The sequence below is a fragment of the Hippocampus zosterae genome, chromosome 4 (genome assembly GCF_025434085.1).
Source record: "Hippocampus zosterae strain Florida chromosome 4, ASM2543408v3, whole genome shotgun sequence".
Lineage (NCBI taxonomy): Eukaryota > Metazoa > Chordata > Actinopteri > Syngnathiformes > Syngnathidae > Hippocampus > Hippocampus zosterae.
Genome location: NC_067454.1, coordinates 18,058,886 through 18,065,209, shown reverse-complemented (window position 1 = coordinate 18,065,209; position 6,324 = coordinate 18,058,886).

Sequence of the window (6,324 nt, the reverse complement as noted above, 5' to 3'; positions counted from 1 at the left end):
CAGAGCCATCAAGAGTCCTTACAATGATTACGACTCGCTTCAGAGTATTTTTAGAGCAGGGTTGTTTTGAAGTTCGGGGCAAGCGCAGACTCAACCACACCAGAAAGCATGTGGGAAAGTTTCCAAAATAGAATGTTCCTGCAGATACCAAACATCTGGACTAACTACCGCTCAGAGCAAAAGATCTAAGCCACTAATGAGCTGTGGAGGAATGCATCCACACCAGCACATGCATACATTTAAATAAACATCCAGAAAACGATCCGACGTGAAAATACAGCTGGGGACAGATAAGATGTTGACAACAAAGGAGAAAGGGGTGATAACAGAATGAAAATCTCAAGTGTTTCAGTGTGGTTAATTCGGTTGGAAGTGATAACCATCATATGCGCTGCTCCTGTAAATATGTTCGACAATATACAGTCCCCGACTCAAACTTATTTCTCAAACACGAAATACAGCAATGGCGTAAAGAAAGAGTCTTGTCCATAATAAATATAAAACACCACAGAAAAAGACAATAGATACTTCTTTACAAACAAAACTCCCGCTCTGCCTCCTCTGTTCCCGAGACCAAACTGTACTGTTGAAAAAACATCCACAGGTCCAGTATATTTCAAGTAAGCGGCGGAAGCGGATCTCCGATAGCGAACGACGCTGCTCGGCGATCACACTCGCGCTCCCTTCATGCCAATTCAGACTTTTATGGTAACATACGAGGAAAACACTGCCCCAGTATTTGCATACCGCATCCCCGGTCTGGCCCCTCGATAGTGATTGGTTACCTGTTTTTAAACATAGAACCACCAGTACGTTGGCGCCTTTTCTGTCTGGTCTACATCGAATTAATGTGTTGCAGACTTTGCAGATGGCCGATGTCGCCTGGGCGCGACGAGTGTTCTCAACTCGTCTTTTGTTGTTCAACCGCTGTTCCCGAATTATTCATTCCCCTTTTGTGACCGAGTTTCACCCTCTCCCCTGTGATCGCCCACCTGTATTGACGTGCTAATTGTGGACTTCAACAGCCCTCCAGCTTTGCACACAGGCATTTGGGGGTGCTGGATACGCACCCAAACGTTTAGATGTGCCCAGATTAAATTAAACTTTAAACATGATACCATTTCACTCATAGATTCCTGTTTTATGCATGTTTTTTGCAATGTGGGAGGAAACTGGAGTACCCGGTGAAAACCCACAGAGGCCCGGGGAGAACATGCAAACTCCGGCCGGAGCTGGAATTGTACCCGATACCTCCGCACTGTGAGGTTGACGCGCTAACCACTGGATCACCGTGCCGCCAAATAAATACCATACAATACATCATCAAAATCTGCTGATGGACACGTGTAAAATGTCAAATATACAATGATGCAACATATACGCAAAAGAATGTGATTGTTATCATGGACAAAGAAGCTATGTTTTTGTGGGCAAGATTACGCCAAAAATAAAAATAAAAATTGAAACGTTAGTGGATGGAGCTCAGAGCAAGGAAAACCCCAGTATGTCTTGGTGCAGGTCCGAGTATCGATCAAAGTGTACAAGCTGGTGCCTCTCAAATATGCTCTGATAGTCATAGCAAGTGAGCCCAGTTTGTATTTGAATTCTTGTTGTTTTAATTCACGGCACACAAAAGGCAGAGGTAAGCTGTTAATTATGGCAGCGCATCTGGTTTATGCAACATGGTATGTTAGTAAAGAGGCATTTGTGTGATTAGAATAAAATGGCATCCCGCTTACGTTTTCCAACTTCACACAACAAAGAAGGCAGCTGTCAGTTGAGAGATGCATTTTCCATTACAGCAAGTTGGCAAAATGAGCATAATATTCGCAACACTGTATGCAGTGAACCCCCACAAGGTTGACATTCATGAATTTATCTAGTTGCAGATGACGTCTTGGAACATATCCTCGATTGTTCGCTGGAAAAATGTTGCTGTGTTGTTGTGCCTTCATGAAACATTTTTGAACTATGTTGTGGTGAGGCGAAATGCTTCATTTGGACTAAAATTGTGTTGTGCCACCGTCGTGTGGGATCTAGAAGCAATGTTAAACTTTTTTTAGGGTGCTAACTATGAGGTGAATTTGCTATTCACAGCAGGGCTACTGCATATAATTGCGACGGAACACATCCATCCATTTTCAACACCGCTTATCCAGAACATGGTTGTAGGGGAGGGGTGGATGGGGGTAGTAGAACCTATCCCAGCTGACTTTGGGCGGAAAGCAGACTGTACCCCGAACTGGCCGGCAGACTGTCGTGGGGGACAGCAGAACATTTCAAACACTTAAAATCAGATTCTAGCCAACCCACCCTTGCTTTTGATTTTCCATCCTAATCATTTTGCTCACTATTATTGGGATTTGAAACATTGTTGGCCACTTCTTATCCACCTTTGCTGCAGTATCCCAACCACTATCGCATGAGCGATGTGTGTTAGGTCAAATACACAGAAAAGAAAGGGGTGCGCTCTCACTAATCAGAAAGAAAAGGGTGGTGTTGTCGCTTTTGGCTCATCGTTCTCGCTCGAATGCTGACACAAGTGCTCCTTCATTTGCTTTCAGCGGGGCCGCATGTGCAAACATCCTAGCAACCCCAGCTCTCTCTCACTCTCGCTCCCTCTGACACACACACAGGAAACACACCCCCTCTGAATGTTCCAACACAGGCTGGGGTGTGATTTGCTTGGCAATGGGGAACAACAAAGAAGTGCCTCTTGCTATTCTGATGTACATCCCATCCTCTCAATTTATCAGATGGTCTCTTTCAATTAGTGAAGGCGAATCAAACACAGCCAGTGATTCTGTAGCCGTTTCATTCATTTGTCCAACCGCCTGGCCACACTCATTACCAGCACAGACTCTCCCTGCCACCCCCCCCCCCCCCCAAAAAAGAGATTGTTGTAGTCAATTGAACGTGGAGGTGGACTCTGGGTCTGTTTACATATGTGTGTTTCTTCTACATCTCATGGGGCAACTGAAGTGGATGTTATCAAGCGAACATTTCAACCTTTCATAGGCAAGGGATAGGAAAAGTACTGCATGCAAGGATACAGTTCAAATACAACCTGATGACTGTGTGAGGGTTTCTGTCTATTTTTCTTGATGCAAGGTCATATCTCATTTATCATCTGCAATCAACAATTTGATAATACAATATCGCAGAGAAAGAGCATAGTCTGCTTCCTTATCCTCGCACTAACAAAATAGGTTAGGAAGCAGTAGGCACACTTCTCTTAGAGCGGAGTTTGCGCTTGGAAAAAAAAACTTTTTCATCATATGTGTTGAAACAGTGATTGTGCCCTGAGAGAAGTACACGACAAATAAGATTTGTGAAAAAAATCTGCCAACTCTGGCCCCATCTGGTGCCTCTAATTTGATAATCCAATGCACAAGAAAAAATTGTGCCCTAGGAGAAACAAACACGAAGAGACAGTCAGTCATGACTTACGAGGTGTCAATCATTTGTCGTGCACTTTCATTGCGGGCACACACCGGCAGCCTTGCAAAATAAAAAAAAAAGACTTGAGACTGATAAGATTTTGTGTTATAGTAACACTCCGTTATGAATAAGATGCTTCTCTGGGGTAAGGCGGGAATAGGTCAGTGCAAAGCGGTGGGGGTGTGCACGCGAGTGTGTGACAAATAACCAACACCTCCAAAGTCATGACTTCTTTTAGGGGGTGGGGTTGCTTTCATAGCACCTCTAAGGGGAGTCCATTATTCATTCCTGGATTTTTGGTATTCCACTCGGGCTTGGTCCATTTGCCCCGCAGAGAGTCAGGGTTCAATGTAAATCATATTAAGCGACTTTTTTTTCATAGATCATATTTATCATGTACTACTATTAAGTCACAATAACTGTTTTAACATATATGACAAACTCCCCCTATGCATAGATTGGTCATTCATCTGATACTCCAAATGGAAAAATAAATTACAGATGTTGCAACTTGTAACTTTTGCAAGAGGGAAATCCACAACCACAAACAAAGCACTCCATCCATCCATCGTCTTCAGAACGTGTCCTTACTAGGGTCAAAGCTGGAGCAGCACACCAATGCACACCAAATGTATTACATGCTAACATACTGGGAGTGCTCTGGTCCGTTTCTGTCTATTAACTTTCACCACCATCCCTATTTAGAAATGTAAGAATGGTTATTAGACTAATAGCTATCTATCAGTACTTCTTCCGATCCTCTTTTCTTAAAGCCCAGGGGTGAGACCGGCAATTAGACACACTCGCTCATGGAGAGGTGCTTAGAGAGCAAATACAAGTGCTTGTACTGATGCATGAAAGCCTGACGGTGTCCGGGCAATGGTTCGTTTGAAGGGATAATTAAATGACAGCCAGCGGCAAGTCAAATGTTTGGTATGAAAAACAAAATAATAAAAGAATGCCTTCACGTGCCAGGTAAACACATGTTGTCAGCAACTGAAGCCGAGCTTTGAAAAGAGACTTATCAAGAGACAGTTTGTTACTATTTGAGGGCTGGAGGTACAGATGTGGTTTCATGAGCAAGCGCAAACATTTGCAATGTGGCTGAGCTATAAGCAAAAGAGCTCAAGGGACTAAAGCAACACAGCACATCAAGGGACTTTTTTTTTCCAATTCGTTCAATTTATTGAAGCTCAGCCCAGCGCCTCTGGAATCAGACACATTCTTGCACAAAAAGAAATACAGTGGAGGAACACAACAAGACTATTTGAATTCATTGCTTTACATATAAAACGTAATGTTTATGGCAGTTAATGCTCACAGATCACTTGGAGAAAATAACATGATCACTGCTTTTATGTGTTCGCCTGCAACTGTATTTTATCAGGACATTATTATGATTGAGGTGGCCTATAAAGAATGATGTAATGCATTGTATTCTGCAGTCACGTCCAAAGATAAATATTAAATGTTGGATTCATGGCCGAGTGCATTAATGCTCCGTCCTCACGGCAAACAAATTGAACAATTCAGAAAATATATGCCATGTTCTGCTTTTTTCCCCTCTCTATGCCCTTCAGTGTGGTCAAGGATGCACTCAGTCACCGATGCAATCTGTTTGTTTTTTTTAATAAACATAATGGCAACAAAGAGAACACATTCGCAACAGAGCTGCTGATGGCCACAACTCATGCCTGTAGGCCCCACAATCATACTGACGGCCGGAGCCAATCTTTATTCCGAGCTTGTGCCCTCTTACATGACGGCACTCCCTACACAACTGGCCCCGCCCTCACACACACACAAATAACAATAAATGGATATTACAGTACTTTAGCTTTAGCATATGATCAGATGGTCCAAGCTTATTGGACAGAAGCTTAAAAAGTCAACTACTCAATTGAAGTCTCTTTTGGCAAAGGGCCGCATTGTCAGAGCAATGTGAGGGAATGCTATGACGTATATACGAGACACACCATCCAAAGATTTCCTGCTACGCACCTGTCTGGCATCACAATTATTGGGACTATTTAAGGACCTCATTGACCCACTTCAAACTGTTGAATATTTTCACCTTGCGCAAGTGATTGTTCTTGCATATTTTGTTTAGGCGCTCTCATAGCACTCTCGTTTCGTTGATTTAGGTTTACTCTCTTTTTTGTCTCTTGCCTTTGAATATTTTCTTCGTTATTCAGGTAAGTAGTGCTTGGTGTATATAAGTGTATGTATTTTGTTCTTGTCTTTTTGTTTCTTACGAACTGCTTTCGTTTGTGTTTTTTCCTTCCTTGTGCAAGCGCTGTTTGTTTTATTTGCATTATTCCTGGCGTGTTGTCCAGCGTCATTATTTGTCAGTCTTGCGCCCATTTTTTCTTTGTAAATAAATATTTTTGTTAAATCAATTTCCCTGAGTCTACGTCAGTAGGCTCCGATTTTATCCAGAACTTTCAGGATGTCCGACAGTCCTGTGTGCAATCATGCAGGAAACGGGTTCAAACAGCACTCAGCTGTCAAACTTTGTGGGTGTGTTTGCGCAGGTGTGTCCGATATGCTTTTATGAATAGGACGTTAAGAGGGTGTGAACTGCGGGCGCTAATGAACAATTAAAGATGTTGTCAGCGGCCACAGTTCAATCTTTGTGGATTCAGCCTATATTCCCATAACAATCCGGAATGCAAAGTCTGATCCTGGTATAACCCTTTCAGGGACAGCAGTTACTACAGTGGACAGCTTATATTATTAGGACCTGAAAGGGTTAAATAACTAAAGCAAAAATGCATAAAATGGAGACCTCTGAAAACATATGCATGGATGCCTCCATGGCAGTGGTTTTATCAGACCTGAACAATGTTTCTTCACTGAAATATGACGAAGCAACAACAAGGC